Raw genomic sequence first — 17,493 nt, forward strand, 5'->3', positions numbered from 1 at the left:
CCGGGACAGGTGCTCGGGCCCTACCAACTGCGGCCATCGCGAGCACCACCCGGGTGGAGCTGTTGCCGGAGCTAGGAGGCGCCACAACGCCGCCCCCGGCACGCCTGCCACGACGGCAACCGGGGCGGCGCGCACGCTGGCCCAGTCAGCCACGATCACCAGGTCCAGTGCGCTGGCCCTACCAGCCGCTGACCCCACACAGGCCCCACGACGCCGCCCCCAGCACGCCTGCCACGACGGCAACCGGGGCGGCGCGCACGCTGGCCCAGTCGGCCACGATCACCAGGTCCAGTGTGCTGGCCCTACCAGCCGCTGACCCCACACAGGCGCCACGACGCCGCCCCCGGCACGCCTGCCACGACGGCAACCGAGGCGGCGCGCCCGCTGGCCCAGTCGGCCACGATCACCAGGTCCAGTGCGCTGGCCCTACCAGCCGCTGACCCCACACAGGCGCCACGACGCCGCCCCCGGCACGCCTGCCACGACGGCAACCGGGGCGGCGCGCACGCTGGCCCAGTCGGCCACGATCACCAGGTCCAGTACGCGGAGCCGACCAGCTGCTGAGCCGCGAACCACGCCGGGATGGAGCGGCGGGAGCTAGGGGTGGCCACATGTTAGCGAGACCATAAGCGGCGCAAGGTCGGGCTTCGCAGGGGGGGGGCGTTTGACGTCGTCCGGCCGACGACCACCCCAGAGCCCGACCTGCACCCGCCAGTATACGCTCCCGCTAACGGAACACACCCCTGGCCATGGCCCACCCGAGTCAGGCGAGCCGAACAGCGATTAACGGCAAAACCGCGAAAACCTGAGTAGACAAGAGAAGAACCATACCCATTCCTCCTGGAACATTAAATTAGGATTTTAGCGACAATAAAGTCTCTTCCAGACACACCCGTTTGGAGTCTAGCGTAATGAGGTCAAGCCTGGCGCGAGAGAGGCCGAGCCTCCCTCGGACGCCATGCCAGTTCGGCAGTTCAGCGCAGCTCACGGACCGGGGCGGACCTACGTCCCACAGAGAGGCAACATCCTTTGTCTTCATCGAAAGTAACGTCCGGTAAATATAGTCACTAATTAACAGAACCCCTTTTTTTACTTAACCTCTCCGTGAGTACCCGGTCCCTCTTTTCGGTCCAGGACCTAATCCGACCGCATCAATTTAAAGACACCCCGCACCACACTTGGTCAGCGGGGCTGATCTTCAGTATACGGCACGGGCCGTCTCCCGCAACTTACAGAACTTTACTTAAGGTCACGCGCACGGCGCTGACCACAAACCCGCAAGGGAACTTGGACAAACTTAATTGCGGTGCGTGTTTCACCTCAGTAGGCACAACACCCGCGCAGAGACATTCGCATACGGGATTGGCCGTCTCCAACCGTCCGCCCCCTTAATTCAGTGTATTTTCGTGTCCCGTATTTTGTATTACTAACTTACGTTACCCGAGTAACGAGTGCCACGTAACTTGTGCGCACCCCCTTAATTCAGTGTATTTTTGTGTCCCGTATTTTGTATTACTAACTTACGTTACCCGAGTAATGAGTGCCACGTAACTTGTGCGCGCCCCCTTAATTCAGTGTATTTTGTGTCCCGCCTTTGTGTTACGAAATTACGTTACCCGTGTAACTAGTGAGACGTATGAGACGTAACAGCGTCCAAGGCCCACGTAACGCGGAACACAAACAATACGGCGCCACTGAATAACGAATAAACCCCCCCCCCCCCCCCCCGGGGACCTCTGTAGAGTGTTGTATTGTGTACGACTCGATCCTATGAATAAAAGGTACGACACCGCCACCTCAACTCCACGTCTCTTATTTAAACGCCTTCTCACGCAACACCGCCGCCGGCCCTAGTGGGCCACGCAGAGGCACATACACCGACGACCCCAAATTCACGACTAGAACCGAGCTACTCTGGTGCCCACCCGGACAATACATATCAAGAGCCGCCTTTTCCCACTAGGAGCCACACCGGGACTCGAGCCCGAGACTCCGGACGACGGCATTACCAACACCCTGTGTTTGTGTTCTTCGACCACAAACATAAACATTGCCACGTAAAGAGTGCGGCGGGGGAAGCGGAGGCTCCCACCCCCGCGCCATGCTACTTCCTACGACCGCGGAGAGCCGCGGCGCTGCCCCGATGCTGCAACATGCCGGACGCCGTACAATCGTCACATCGTGGTCCTTTGGGGGGGGGGGGGGGGGGGAATTGACGTCGACCGGGGCTACGCCCTCCCTAAGCCCGATGTGCCTCACGCTGTCCGCTGTCGCCACCCCTCTACTCCCAACCCAACCCTCTATTTCAAACCTCCCGCCTTTGGAGCAGGTGGGGGTGTGTGTGTGTGTGAGGCTGCCAACAAGATGCGAGAGTAGAGTCTGTGCCACGACCCCTTTTATTTTATTATTCAATTTTCATGTTTACGTAATTACTACCTGTCTTTTCAATAATAATATTCCCTAAGGATTATGTTTGCAGTGCTAGTTGGTAAGGACGGTGCAGCGCCCCACGCGGTAAGCAATGGAACTACCTGCAACCAGTTTTAACCATATTCCTAATTAAAATAATCAATACTGAACTTAAATAATTAAGGAAACCTTGGTATAGTTTTATTATAGAATTTTTTGTGTATTTGTTTTAGTTTTAATATGCGGTAATAAATAACAGGCCAGACTAACGGTAAATCCTAGACTTTCCGGCCGCCATGCTGCCCTGGCCTCTTCAGTCGCTTCCGTTCGTCACCCGGGGTAGGATGATTGGTGAGCACCGTGCAACTTCATATTTTTCTTAATCAACTGATCTTTTAACATCCACCGGACATATCATCATAATTCTTAAAACCTTTTTGTATCTGCGAGGCCTACTCCGGGTGGCCGACTCGTTTTAATAAACATTTAAGTTCATTTCGAACATTGAATCACGAACCGCATCCTAAACTCACAAGGCCAGGCCACGAGGTCACCTGGTCAGCCTGTTAACTGATTCTTTCCCGCCGTTGGCGTTATTAACTGTTTCATTGAGTGTATGTAGATGTAGCGCAATTGGAGACGTGTTGTAACGTTGCTGGAATAAAAGGAGTACGTCGAACGTGTGATTTTTAGGCGAGTGACCACGTGTCCCTGCTCCCGAACTTCGAGGCGTGTGTGACGCCTTAAGAGCCCACTGGAGCGGTATCGCGTGTTAAGGGAACCGGGCCTAGCCTTTCACGGGTCACATCACGCCCTGAAGGGAGTCTCCGCCGGGTCCACGTGCCCACATCACGTGGTGAGGCCCACTCCGACATTTCGTTTGTTCGTTCCCTTAAATCCCTAGTACGACAACACCAAGAGGAAAACTCGGCTCCCCTGTGCAAAGACTAATGGGAAGCAGGACAAAAACGACCTTCCCATTCTCCGAAGAACTTTTGCAGCCGGAATTAGTGGAAAAAGTTCAAGAGCATCTGACGGCGATAAGAAAAGCCCAAACGGATCAATTCAATAAAAACAAATGGTTGCCGCACCAATTCAAGGCAACAGATGAGGTCCTTTACCGTGAGGCACACAAACATTGGGTACCCGCAAAAGTATTGACACCCGTACCCAATGCGAGATCATATATAATTGATACGCCCAGGGGACAATATCGCAGGAATACTTGGTTCCTCAAGCCCAAGAAGCCTCCGATAACACAGCCCGAGCAGCCCCACACCCCGCACCAGCCAGAGCCTGTCTCGCCAACAGCTAAGCACCAAGAGGACCTACAATCAATACTTTCTACACCAGCGTCGGCGACCACTCATCACAGCGACGAATCTCCAGAGTTTCGGTGATTTGACGAGGACTTTCCAACAATGATAGAAAAACACCCAGCAACACCAGTGACAACCAAAACACGCTGTGGGATAAGAGTACTCCCACCGGAGAAACTTAATTTGTGAATTAGTTAAGTCAGGTCAGGTTAAACTCCTGATCATTATATTCGAAACCTAGGCCCAAGAAGCAGAGAGAGGGAGATGTCGTTGATAAGTTGGGTTTCCTAGGTTGGCAAGGGTGAATTCCCGCCATAATGGACGACGGACACGAGGCAGTAGCGTATAATGTTTTATCTGTAACTAAGCAGTGATTCTAATTATCCGTCTATGTAGTCGTGTATTGTTGACAACCACCTTAGTAGTTATTAAAGGACTTTATGTGAAACTACAATCACGACACCAACAATCACAAACTGTAAGAACAAATACCTTGTTTCACACGCCTGACACCACATGCGACACTATGGTGCGAGGCAGTGCAGAGTACAGAGAACCTGAGTTTGAAACCCAGTCAGGGGTCCCTGAATTTAGATTCCCAAATTCTTCACAAATCACTCCAGGAAAATTCAGTGATGAACCCTTACAAAAGGTTATGGCCAATGCATTCGTTAAGGGAAATCAGGCATTGCATTCTTGCAATTTAAAATACTTTGATACTCCTTGCAATAAAGCTCCAGTGCTAAATTTTTTGGTTTGACATGTCGTAGGACTTATCTTTAGCAACTTGTTGAAGTCAACACACTTGAACTGGTGTGATTATCATGACAGTAGTAGTCACCCGCATAACGTTATTTCCTCACAGCACTTATAGACTAGAGCCTGTTAGCACATGTGTGGTTGCAACAAGGTATAGAAGGTCTGGGAGATATGATTTAAGCCTTGATATGCCAAAAATTGAGATAAATATTTAAAGATTAGAATTATAGAAAAACAATGGAAAAATCCAAGATGGCAGGGCCTAGAGTCCTTTAAGGACCCCGCCTACCTAGGCACACATACAGTGTAAAGGGAATACGCTGACAACGAATGAGTAGTTCATTTTTGTATTTAATTTTTTAACTGTAATTTTAGTAGATTGAAAATGGTTAAAACCTAGGTTTTCAAAATAATATTTACGCATTGAAAACCTGGTACAGTTTTTTGAAAGAACTTGAGACATAATACACCTTTAGCTCCATTTCTCTACCATGAATATATAAGAGCTGTCCTATGCACGAGAGAAGACTGCGCACCAGTCCACAACCTTGAGTTTAAGAGGCGATACTAAACCAGAAGTACCAGCAAGCGTCTCATTTATCATCCCCCCTCACTTTCACACAAGGGGAAGCCCCTCTATGTGGTTGCCATCTCGAATGGCCTCAATGTCAACGAGACATTAAGATAAAAAAAACCAACATAGTTTTTATTTTCCTGTTATGTGCATTTGAAGTCAACCGTTTTTTTTTCTCCTCTGCTGTACAAAATGTCATGCCCAATTTTACACCAATGTGCGTAACAAAAAATTGTGTTTTACATAAATAAGAACATTACAAGGTGTTTTAACACTAGTATATGGTTTACAAGGGCCGATTTTCTGTAGTTATCCACACAAATTTGACATTAAGCTTAGTTTTTTTTAACATAATTTTCTCTACACTGTTATATAATTATTGTACAACTATCAATGAAAATAATTAAATTTTTAAAGCGAAATCATTTTGTATCTGCTTATTATTTCATTAACTCAAAAAAATAATTGTAAGGCAAAAACTGATAAAATTATTTTCATAAATTTTTCAAACAGCTGCCCTACAAACAGGAATCTGGAAATTTAAGAAATATTTTATTTTAGATAGTTTATTATTGATATTTTAAAATCTATCTCACACATTTGAATAACTCTTCTGAATAACACATTTTAATACCTATCACAGCATTAATTTCATAGCATGCAACAATAATCAATGGAAAAAATATAGTTTTATATTTTTTAATACTATAACATAAGCAAAAACCAGTTTAAAAAATAAGTTAAATTAAAAATCTGCATTAAATAAATTTTATAATATTTTTTTTTATATTTCATAGTAGGAACTTGGAACTAGTTTTATTTCCGCAAATTAAGATACAACAGCTGAAACATAAGAGATATGTGGAAGTTCAGACATTAGTGGCACTGTAGGTGTTGAATTACTTTCCCATTGCATTTGGGAGGAAAGAAAATAACTAAAAGAACAGGTGCGACAATACAAAAGTAATGTGTAACAATTATTCCGGACCGAAAATTGAAACCATCAGAAGTTTACAGCCCTCTGATGGTATTTCACAAGTATGAGATTTAGACTTACAAATGAACGGTGTAATACTCCAGAAACACTGTGCTCAAACCTACACATAACACAAAAATAATTTGCCCTCGTGTTATAAGCACACAAACTACTTAAGAGTGAAGCAATGGTACATAAATTGGTATAGCCAAGTGTTTAAAGAAAATAAATCTATGTAAATGAAATCAACAAATACCTTTTATGGCAGTAACAAAGCTGATGCAAACTGGACACACAAGGAAAAACATGCGTTATGATAGATAGTGCACTGTTGGTTTTCTGTAAAGATGGCATTAAAATAATGTATCTGACAACTTTCCACGAGTAAATTACTTTTCTGTGAGATTAACAAATACATTTATTTTAGGGGAAAAAATCAACCAAAAGCCAACCTTTGTGTAATTTTCACACTGGGTTATCTGGAAAATATGCTGAAATTAATATCTAAAAAAAAAATGTTAACTTTCTAATGGTTCTTCATTTTGAAACTATGAACAGTCTGTTGAACCCACTTTAAAGTTATTGATGTAGGAACATGCAATTCAATTATATCCAGCTTACAGGAGGCTTTGTGTGCATCTAGAAAATATTTGTGTATGATAAAGAGGAAAAGCTTGATATGGGGGTCGTAGTCTCTGATATTTAATAGCTGAATTTTAATGCGTGCTCGGGTTTTATGGGCGCCACCGTGCCACGTGCACGGACCGATGTGAGACTCTTTCCCAGGGTTTTGACGTCGCCCATGTGAGGCGTGATTTTAATTTCCCCCTGAATACACCTAGCACGAATCCCTGCCCGCTCTCAGCGTCGGGCACGCTATAACCTACGCAGTGGGCTCTCAGGCGTCCCAAACGCCGTCACACTCCACGTGGTCAAACAGATTTAAATAATAACATAATACATTGAAGTTACACACCTGATTTATTCAGTTACTGCAGCTTACACACGTACATGGTTGAAACTGATTAAAACGCCCGCGGCACGAATTGGTTTAGGGGTTAAAACCCACCTCGTGGTCACATCTCGAATTATGTAGTAAATAGAAGAAAAGACCGTTACTGGTCGTAATACAATTAATTATGCAGTCCCCCGACCGAGAGGAGCTCCGAAGACAAAAGAAAGCGATTTAGAAAGAATTAATTTAAACAGAATTACGTGACGGTGAAACAAGCGGTGATGTCCCCAGAGTGCTGGCGCGTCTAAGACTGGGCTGAGATCATGACTCGGCTCGACTAACATGGCGTCCTCCCGCCGAAACAATTGCCGTTAAAGATATTTGTTAATTCGTGTCACGGGAAACTAAAGTAACATGACAAGAATTATTTAATAATTACGTAACATTTTCTGAATACTGCAAAAGAATACTACCACTTACAATTATTTAAATGAACATTTTATTATTGTCTGGCTTCGGGTTTCCTCGGGAATGTTCGGAAACGCTATTATATTTTGTTACCTTATTTTAATTAAAAGTACATAAAACCCTTCCGGCCGATCTGCCGTCACATTGCACTTAGGGGACATAATAACAATTAACGCAATTTATATTTAATTACGTTTTTAGGGGTACGGCGCACTGACTCGACAGCACCCTCTTGCCGGGCGAACACACATGCACGCAAACGTACGTGCGGGTAGGCGGGAGGTTTAAATGGAGGGTGGGTGGTGTTTGGGCGGTGGCATATCGGACTTAAAAGGGGCCGCAGGCCCGGACGAAGTCAAGGTACTATAAAAAAAATAACTAATGACAATATCATGATCCACTTTGTGTAACAAATGAAACATACTGTTTGGATACCCAGTTTAATTAACAGCTTTGACTTCCAAGTGTGTTTCTTTTTACATAAAGTCTTCCCAATAGTGAAGTCATTAGAGATGGTAACACACAACGATACGCACCACAAATATAAGACACAAATCGGCCATGACCTACAGTTTGAGGAAAAATTATACAGTGAATAACGATAAAACCTAAACAACAGTGGGAATTGAAGTTAAACCAAACTGCAAGACTTAACACAAAATGCAGGAAAATTCACATCAAATTACCTCATTTATTCTATTAAAATAAATAAAGAACATATCAACTAATTTTAATAACTAATATTCGCTATTTTACAACACCATAATATCGTGGCTCTACCTTTAGTAAAAACCTTTCCTTTCTCTGGTGTGATTTCAGGATACCATGAAAAACTGAAACCAGCATAGCCAGACAGGGATTCGAACTTGGTCGCCCGGAATAATAGTCCAACGTCTTATCACTCCGTCACCTCGCTTCATTTGAAAAAAGTGTCAAAAAACCTTCAAACATGCTTACACCTACCCTAACAGGGTACTCTGAATAAACATTACTCCACTGTACTTTTAGTGGAACAACCCCTTCCTGGTGCAAGAGAATTGGAAACCTGCTTCACAAGTTTCTGAATGATTCCTGACTGCTGTTGCTGGGAAATCCGAACGTCAAGACCCATCACATGCTATCATTAGACACAAGATTTAATGGTTTTATTTTCAGGGCAAATTCATTTTTTAAAAAAAAGAGATTTTGGTGTTATTAGATTTATTTATTTTTTCAATCCGTTTATATTACACGAGATAGCAAATTACAGAAATAAAAGGTATGACACTTAAATTTTCCATGAAACTAATTTCTCCAAAACAGTGTCATTTTGACTGATACATGATGCACTTTTACAATATAATGATTTGTAATAAGCATGTCTAAATATTCGGAACAAAAAAAAATTAATCAGTTAAATAGTTTTGTGTTTGAAAAATTTACTAATGTCGTAATGTAAAAATGAGTAACTATCAACAGTGGCAAGATTAAAAAGAAGTAAACTTTTTCCAAGTTTTTTTTTTTGCATAAAATTTGGTACAAAATTTTATGCTAAATAAATTCATTTCATTGATGCAACATTTAAAAGATTACATATTTTTCATTACAGTTATGTATTGAATTAAAATACTGTTTAGTTTCATGATTGTGATTGCATTTCCATGCCATAAGGTGTACAGTAGAACCCTGTTATAATGTTTTTCAAGGGAGCACAAGAAAAAAACATTATAGGCAGGAAAACGTTATAAACAGGAAATCTCAATTTAGCACTTAACAATGTTCGAGCTTTGTACCAATGGACTCACCAAGCTATGTAAATAACTTTAATGTTAAAACCAAAGATAGTATACTTGATACATGAATTTTCTGAAACAAGCCAACAATTTTTCAACTTCGTCTTGTTCCCTGGTTAAATTTTGTTTGTCTTTAAAGATACACTGCCACATTTTTTGTAAAATTGTCTCACGATTCATGATGACGACAATAAGAGTGAGAACGTCTACAACTTCGCCACCTGAAAATGTTTAATTTTGGGATTCCTACGTATGAATGAAAAAAAAATATTTGTAAGCAATAGAAAACACTTTTAGCTATGCCCTCGCTCAATGGTTGGCAACTTAAATATTGTAGGACTATGTACGTGCATCTGAATACCCTCTGGAATGGCAAGGAACAGAAGAGTTGACTAAGGGTGCCAACTGACACGTAACTATGAACATTGTGTACCTTCAGTATATTGCATAAATTGTATTTTAACAAACTTCATGTATTGTATGGCAGTGATTGTAAACATAAACATACATAAAGGAAACTTTTTATCGTAAGTGTTGGAATAATTTGGTTTTAAAACATTTTTTCCCTATTTATTGAATGTTAAAAAACAAACATTATAAGCAGGAAATTACACTATTTATGAACGTTATATGCAGTAAATGAATACATTGTCCTTATGGGGGAAATATTGGGACTTTAAAAATATGACATTATAAGCAGGAACATTATAACAGGGTTCTACTGTATTAATTTGAATTTCTGTGTTATATGGTGTATTGACATGCTTTTCATTGTTATTTCATTTCAGCTTTATCGCAATTCACCATATAATCTTGTCTCTAGCTACCATTCATCTTCAGAGCAAATTATGAGATAATTTAAACATGCTTTTATATTATAGCAAAAATGTTAGATATAATTGCAAATTTTAGTTACAAATTGTTTATTGGTGGAATATATCCAAACACATACAATAAAATACAATTTGCATCACCATTGAACAAAGTGGCAGTAAAGTTCTCTTGATGCAGCATGTGTTGGACACAGACAACAGTATTACATACTTAGTCCAATATAAATTCATTGGAAAACCCATCAAAATTGACAAAGGCCAAGTAATTAATATAGAGGTATATATAATATAAACACATTTTAAGATTTTAAGATTTTCACACAACAAATTTATTGAGAACATTTTAGTTAGTGATGTACATACAGCTATAATAACACAAACCAATAAAAAAAAATCATTTCAAAATAAGAATTTCAGAAGAGAAATTTTTAATCTGGGTATGTCTGGCTAGAAAAACCAAACTGATCTACACTAAATAGTAGTATGCATTGAATTCTGTATGGTACAGTACCAGTAGTGTGTAGCAAATTCTATATGAACATTTTGATTGTTTCTGTTGAATAAAATTGTTCATGTGACGCCCCCGCAAGCCCCTAGGGAGCGTCGTGAACCGCGTAAAATTGCCGGGAATTACCTGGTATAGTGTATCGCCATCCGACATATCAGCAAAATAAGTTACAGCACACCATTCACCCAAACCTCTCGGCATTCAACACTGGTATAAAAAATATCAGGGCTTAATTTAAACAACAAAAGAAAGGAATTTGCTTGAGAAAGCACAACTTTTGCGGCAAGAACGACAAAACAATATTTATTAATCTGAACGTCTGACATCAAACTATTACAAGCATTAAAAGAATATAAACATTCGCCGGTACCTATTAATTAAATCGGGCCCGATGCTATAAACTATATATATATATATATATATATTCATACCCAGCACATGATAAGGAAATATAAAAATACCCTAATCTTAACATCAGTTACAAATACAACTTATACTTATTTAAAACCTCAAATAAACCAAGTTCGAGCTAGTAAACGCCTTCCTGGTTACGCGACGTGCTCAAGTGTTCGGGGGACAGGTACCCTTAAAACGTTCAACGCGAGTCTCTACCATTTGAATTTTATCAATTATTTACTTCACGTGTCCATATCCGAAAATTGTTACATGTAACTGGGGGAACCAGACCTCTGATGTAAAATGACACTCTCAGGCTTGATGTAATTATTTCTGCCACCAATCTCTTGCAGTATAACTCCGTGGCACAAGGGGAATCACAAGGGAAGTCACTCACGTATCGGCTCGGCGTCTCCGTATGATTAGCGAATCCTCGCTAAACCCCACTGGTCCTCAGGCCAGTCGGTGCTGACGGCTATACCAGCCGGAAGGAGCCTCGTTCCGCCGCGATAGAACAGCGGCTATCATCTTCACCAACTATACAGCTACTCTTCCACACACATATCAACGAGTTATTTGCTGCCCAAGCCGGCCCCACACTCGCAAAAATCATTTTTAGCGAGGCCCCTGGCGCGAACCGAATCACACTCGCCGGCCCGTCGTACATAACAGCTGATCGCCTGCCATTCCCCTCTCCTCCTTCAACCAAGGGAGGGGAAAAAGTCTGTCCCTCGCGCGCATGCGCGCCGTGCTCGTGAATTGTTTCATTTTACCCCGATCACAATTTGTCCAACTTTGCTCTGTCGCATTACTAATTAAAATACTTTTATACAAATGCAAATATATAACTACATTATAAATATAACCAATAAACACAATTATTTAATGATATTCTCACTAACTGTTACCAGGTGCTCCCAGGCGACACTAGCGCTGAAAAACGTTACCAACATTTCAAAAATACCGCCGTACGGATAACACCAATACTCAAATAAACTATACTAAAGGAAAACTATACTATAAACTTCCTTTTAATTTTCTAGTAAAACAGTACCCCGAGAAAAGGGGTACAATATCCCCCCCAAAAAAAAAACTTTCAAAGTAAAACTAAGGTAATAACAATTTCTTTGGGTAGGTACCAATAAAAACATAGAATAAAACATTTAAACACATATAGAAGGAAATAAATCACAGCCTTAGAATCACAAACAGATTGCGGAAAATTTCTCAAAAGCACGAGTCAAGAGACATGATAGAACACACACTGAATAGAGTGGTACCTCACTCCGAAAGCTAAACTAAACCTACCCCAAAATTAACGCACCAAAAAAAAAAATACAAAAAACTTATAAATAACAAAAACGTACGACGCGTACAATACAACTATTTGAGCTCTCTTTACAATCTCTAATATATAATTACTAGCAAGACTAAACCCTAATAACTTACCAAACTACTAGTTAATGACAAAAACGTACGGTAAGTACCTTACGCCTTACATTCCCGCCCCTTTTTTTCTTCCTCATCACGGGCTTTGAAACAAGACCTTTTTTCATGACCTCTCCTCCCACAGTAATCGCATACTAACCCCCTTCCCTTTTCCGGGCATTCTGCTTTAAAGTGACCCGGTTTTCCACACCTAAAACAGCTCCTAGGCCCTTTCTGCCCCTCTTCCTCCGAGCTCTTAACATATTGGTTTGGAAACCTACTACCACCCATGCGTTCAAAATCTCTCTTAGCACACCATAAATTATCAATTTCAACTGCCCACGTAAATAATTTCCCAGTGCCCTTTGGTTTTCCTACAAACGCACACTCCCTCCTCACCTCGGGGCGCATGTTTTCTACTACTATTTGCACCATATCTCCCTCGCTCAACCCGAGACCAAAAACTTTACTCATGCTACTCACATTCTGCACAAATTCTACCATGCTCTCGTGAGCTTTTTGGAACCGGTACACATGCTCTTTTTCAAGACGTAGTTTAACTCGTCGGGGGCACATATTTTCCCACAATAATTTCTTCGTTCGTTCCCAACTGCTATTTTCCACTGCACACTGACTCAAAACGTTTCGGGCCACTCCCGAGCACCTCCCTGCTAGGCGTTTTATCAAATAGCTTTGGTCTTCAAAAAGTTCGACGTCAACCATTTTATCAACCTCACTACAAAAGGGTATTAACTTACTGGGGTCCCCCTCATGTAACACTGGCAAACCTTTAATGCTGTCCAAAATCACCTTTTTTTCTATTTGACCTAACAGGTCTATTTTCCCGTGAATCCCAGCTGTAGACCTCGATATCCCTTCCGCTGAAATGACTCCTACCTCTCTTTCCTTCAAGAATTCGGAAAAAGTTTTTCGTAACTCGTCAATACCCACCTCGGCGTTTACGGCTAAGCCCGCAGCTTGAACATTGCTTAATAACTCGGGCTTAGTCAGCTTGTAGATCCAGCTAACAGGCATCATTGAAATTACGCCAATACCAACCACAACCGCTATGCTTAGCCACAAGCAAATCCCAGTAGCAGAGTTGCGCATTTGACGCCCCCGCAAGCCCCTAGGGAGCGTCGTGAACCGCGTAAAATTGCCGGGAATTACCTGGTATAGTGTATCGCCATCCGACATATCAGCAAAATAAGTTACGGCACACCATTCACCCAAACCTCTCTGCATTCAACACTGGTATAAAAAATATCAGGGCTTAATTTAAACAACAAAAGAAAGGAATTTGCTTGAGAAAGCACAACTTTTGCGGCAAGAACGACAAAACAATATTTATTAATCTGAACGTCTGACATCAAACTATTACAAGCATTAAAAGAATATAAACATTCGCCGGTACCTATTAATTAAATCGGGCCCGATGCTATAAACTATATATATATATATATTCATACCCAGCACATGATAAGGAAATATAAAAATACCCTAATCTTAACATCAGTTACAAATACAACTTATACTTATTTAAAACCTCAAATAAACCAAGTTCGAGCTAGTAAACGCCTTCCTGGTTACGCGACGTGCTCAAGTGTTCGGGGGACAGGTACCCTTAAAACGTTCAACGCGAGTCTCTACCATTTGAATTTTATCAATTATTTACTTCACGTGTCCATATCCAAAAATTGTTACATGTAACTGGGGGAACCAGACCTCCGATGTAAAATGACACTCTCAGGCTTGATGTAATTATTTCTGCCACCAATCTCTTGCAGTATAACTCCGTGGCACAAGGGGAATCACAAGGGAAGTCACTCACGTATCGGCTCGGCGTCTCCGTATGATTAGCGAATCCTCGCTAAACCCCACTGGTCCTCAGGCCAGTCGGTGCTGACGGCTATACCAGCCGGAAGGAGCCTCGTTCCGCCGCGATAGAACAGCGGCTATCATCTTCACCAGCTATACAGCTACTCTTCCACACACATATCAACGAGTTATTTGCTGCCCAAGCCGGCCCCACACTCGCAAAAATCATTTTTAGCGAGGCCCCTGGCGCGAACCGAATCACACTCGCCGGCCCGTCGTACATAACAGCTGATCGCCTGCCATTCCCCTCTCCTCCTTCAACCAAGGGAGGGGAAAAAGTCTGTCCCTCGCGCGCATGCGCGCCGTGCTCGTGAATTGTTTCATTTTACCCCGATCACAATTTGTCCAACTTTGCTCTGTCGCATTACTAATTAAAATACTTTTATACAAATGCAAATATATAACTACATTATAAATATAACCAATGAACACAATTATTTAATGATATTCTCACTAAATGTTACCAGGTGCTCCCAGGCGACACTAGCGCTGAAAAACGTTACCAACATTTCAAAAATACCGCCGTACGGATAACACCAATACTCAAATAAACTATACTAAAGGAAAACTATACTATAAACTTCCTTTTAATTTTCTAGTAAAACAGTACCCCGAGAAAAGGGGTACACATGTAACCTATATGTGTTTATAAAACAGTAGACCTTCTACTACGGTATTGCTTTCCAACTTGCTTCCATAAATACATTATTGATTAAGTATACTGATGAGTAATACTAATGAATAAACATTCTAAAAAATAGTATCTGACTAATAACTTCGTTTAGTACCCAACAATTTTAATTAACTAGTATTCTTCATTTTCCTAAAACTAACCTCTGAGCCTATATTTATAATTTTATCCCAAAGATTATTGTCAACAGTTTAAAAAATTGTTAAGGTTCCAACCATTGACCTAGAGTTTACATACTACGTATTAACATACATGTTTTGAAGCTGTATACTGCTGTCAAAGGCAACAAGATAACTGCAGTCTCTTGGGGTGAAAGAGACAGGAAGTTGAATAGTTTGGTTATTATTAGATAACTGTGATAAAAAATTTGTATATCATTACTCCATCACAATATTTATGTGATAACACCGAGTCACACATAACAGGCTCAAGTTATAGTTCACTTAGTTATAATTCTCAGCATTGGCCTATTCAGGGTGAGGGGGGGGGGGGGGAGAGAAGAGCAGCAGAAGTTGGGGGGGGGGGGGGGGGAAACTGCCTCCCTTCTTAATTGTAAAAAAATTAGATAAAACAAAGATAAAACAAGGAGTATGGTCCTGTAATTAGAGAAATTTTTTAACCAATTCCCACAAACTACTCATTAATTTTTTTTAATAAGTTTTTCCTTTTATTATTGTTTACTACTCCTCCTGAGCCTGTGAACTATCAATCTGTTTGTATAAAAAAATTTTGTCTAATATTCATATTGTAACAACCCAGATTACAGCCTTCATCATGCAATCCAGTAATAATCATTTGTTATAAATTTTGGTCATAGTTCAGGTTAGACGTAAAGTATTTCACCGGGTTTATTGTTTTTATTTTTAAAATTCATAAGTTTTTTTTTTTAAGTTTTTTTTTTTTGTTGGCTTCTTTGTGTGGGAAGGCGTGCTGACATGATTCTCCTTCTTTTTTCCACGACCGAGGCTTTGTTTCACATGCTAGGGGTGTGAGTCACAGTCACTTGAGTGCCAGAAAGAGACAAAATTGCTGCGTCATGGGAACAGAAGTAAGAATTTCGTGGAAGGTTCTGTCGCCATGCGTCGCGATTGGCTGAGAATTACGTCAGCGAGTCCAGGTTACTGCCCGCACAAAGGGAAGGAAGGCTGTAAAGTTAGTCATTGTCCGAGCACAGCCGGACGGTCATTGTTCGGGTATCGGGCCGAGCAGGCCGTGGTCGGACGATGGCTCAGTGTTTTATATATATTTTTAGGTACAGTACACTCTCGATTATCTGCAAAATTAAGTGGCAGGACCACCGCGGATAGTGAAAATCACGGATTATCCGCCATATATGCCATTCTGCAGGGATAGGCGGGTCACAGTGGTAGGGACCAGCCTGCGCCTGATGCCGCCCCGACTTGGGCTGACGACAACACAACATGGTTTGAGGTTATTGTGCAACGTGCCACTGGTCATCTTCACAAGAAAATGTTGTTCTATTAAGTACCTATTATTTTAATTACTGGTGTAACTCAGCATTGTTAAACAGTGTTATATGAGTATTGTTTTAGCTGTGTGACAATTCTTTTTTTTTACCGGTATTATGCTTTTCATGCTTTAGTTTGACAGGGTAATTATTTGTCAAATATTATTATTTGATTAACTAAATCACACACTATATTATAATTATGAGCCCATGAGTGTGTAAATATATTGAATTCAACGAAGAATAAGCTAGTTTAAAAACAGTTAAAAGAAATCCTGATTGTAGAATATTGTTTTTATTTTCACTTTGTGGCAATATGGTTATAATGTAAAAAATTACTGTAAGGTCTGTGCTGTTTAGTTTTTGCGCCACAGAGCGGTGGACATGTTACTCATTGTTCATTCTTTCAACTGCAGAACATTATCAATGCCCATGAATACATTGCATTATGTCTAAGTAGCCCATTGGCAAAATCTGTCGCACTATAAACTATAACTCAATGATAAGAACTACAAAATCAGTCTCGAAAATTGCTTTATAATATCTACTCTGTACATAATATAATATTAAATTAAAAACAAATTTACTATAATAAATTATGGCTGATATTTACTAAAAAAATTATCTTTATTGTTTCAGTATTTGAACAGTGAGTAATACGTATTTATTGTTAATTAATCAATATTGATTGAACAATAATTATTGATATCCTGACCTGTTTTTTGAGTAATAATTTTGTTAATTCATGTTTATTTATTTATTTCTATTTGAAACAAATTAATAATAATTACAAAAAGTTTGTATTCTTCAATACTTGAAAAATAAATGAAAGCCAAAATTCCTGCAATGCTGTATCTTGTTATTAAATTGTATAAGTGGTTTGTCAACTAATACTAAGTAATATTATATATGTAGTTGAAAACAAAATTGATCGAAATTGAGAAACTTTTTAGGATGTGTATAAATTGCAGTTAGAATTGTTTTCGTGCAATTGTAGGGGCCCTGAAAATCTTAATATAGAATTATATGGTGAGATTATTTCAACAGTAAGTAATTAAT

The sequence above is a fragment of the Bacillus rossius genome, chromosome 3, assembly GCF_032445375.1.
Source record: "Bacillus rossius redtenbacheri isolate Brsri chromosome 3, Brsri_v3, whole genome shotgun sequence".
In the NCBI taxonomy this organism is placed as follows: domain Eukaryota; kingdom Metazoa; phylum Arthropoda; class Insecta; order Phasmatodea; family Bacillidae; genus Bacillus; species Bacillus rossius.